The sequence below is a fragment of the Elephantulus edwardii genome, unplaced genomic scaffold (genome assembly GCF_000299155.1).
Source record: "Elephantulus edwardii isolate Elephantulus edwardi_28Jun2011 unplaced genomic scaffold, EleEdw1.0 scaffold00012, whole genome shotgun sequence".
Classification (NCBI taxonomy): Eukaryota; Metazoa; Chordata; class Mammalia; order Macroscelidea; family Macroscelididae; genus Elephantulus; species Elephantulus edwardii.
This window is the reverse complement of record NW_006399762.1, coordinates 20,670,299-20,671,822: the sequence shown is the minus strand read 5'-3', so window position 1 is coordinate 20,671,822 and position 1,524 is coordinate 20,670,299.

Here is a 1,524-nt window from a genome sequence, read left to right as displayed (position 1 = left end):
CTTCCTTCCTTCCTTCCTTCCATCCCCCCTTCTTCCTTTTTTCCTTCTTTCCTTCCTTTCTTCCCTTCCTCCCTCCCTTCTTCCTTCCTTCCTTCCTTCCCTCTTCTTTTTCTTGTGGTGTACCATTGAATCACATCCTACTGGAACAAGAGGAGATTGCACCTCTTTCTTCAGTGGAACCATGAAATGTGTCATGAGGGATGTGGCATCAGGATTGGAGGAAGACTCATTAACAACCTACAATACGCAGATGAGACAATCTTGCTTGCTGAAACTAAGGAAGACCTGAAGTTCTTGCTGAAGAAGGTCAAGAACTGTGGTCTTCAATATGGATTGAAGCTCAACATCAAGAAGACAAAGTTTCTCACCCCTAGGCCAATTGGCAACACCATGATAGACAGAAAAGAAATTGAAGTTGTTACCAATTTAGCTTGCTTTGCTCCACAATCAACACTCTTAGTGTTAGAAATCAGGAAATCAAAGGACAATTTGAATTGTGAAAAATAGGCTGTCAGGGACCTCTCCAGACTCCCCAGGAGCAATGATGTCAGCTTAGAGACTAAGGTACATCTGATGCAGTCAATGATCTTCGCAATTACTTGCTGTGCATCACAGACCTGAACAATGACTAAGGATCATAGAAGAATTGATGCCTTTGAGTTGTGGTGTTGGTGGAGAGTACTGAGCATATGATGGACTGCCAAGAGAACAAAAAGCTCTGTCTTGGAGAGAGTAAAACCAAGTTACTCCTTGGAGGCAAGAATTTTGAAGCTCATCTCACATACTTTTGGCATGTGACAAGGAAGGACCAATGTTTGGAGAAGTACATCATGCTAGGAAGATTGGAGGGGCAGGGTGGGAGTAGAAGACCCAGAAGTGATGGATTGACACACTAACTGGAGTAATGGGGTAGGTGTGCCAGAATCAGCGAGACTGGCTCAGGATAGGAAAGGCTTCAGAAGTATGGTACAAAGTGTCGCTATGAATAGCAGGCGACTGAAAGACACACAACAACAACAGCTGACTGAGTTTTATTGATTTGTTTCTTTTACTAGACTTGTTTTCATTGGACTTATTGTTCTGGTTTCTTCTACAAATAAGGTCAAGCTGATCATTCCTCCTCAAGCAAATGGCCAGATTTTTTCCCCTTAAATTAAGCTTGTATGTTACTAACTGTTTTCCCCATCAGCCTGTGAAATTCTTGGTTTTGTTATACATTGGGGGTTGCTGGTGTAGTAGTTATAATAGCTAGCTGCTTCCTCCCATCATCAGTAGTAATTTTCTAGCCCTCTGCCACTGGAATTTGTGTAGTGATTCATCTTCTCCTGGTAGTAAATGTTCTGTCCCAAAAAATGAATGTATTTTAGTTTGTTTCCAGGTCAATTTTTGGTCTGTCTGTGAATATGAGTCTTGAGCTATTTTTCCTCTGGGAAACAAACCTGACTAATAAACAACTTTTAGAGCTAATCACAAATCAGAACTTCACATTGACCCAATACTCTGATTTGGATTTCTAGGCCCCAA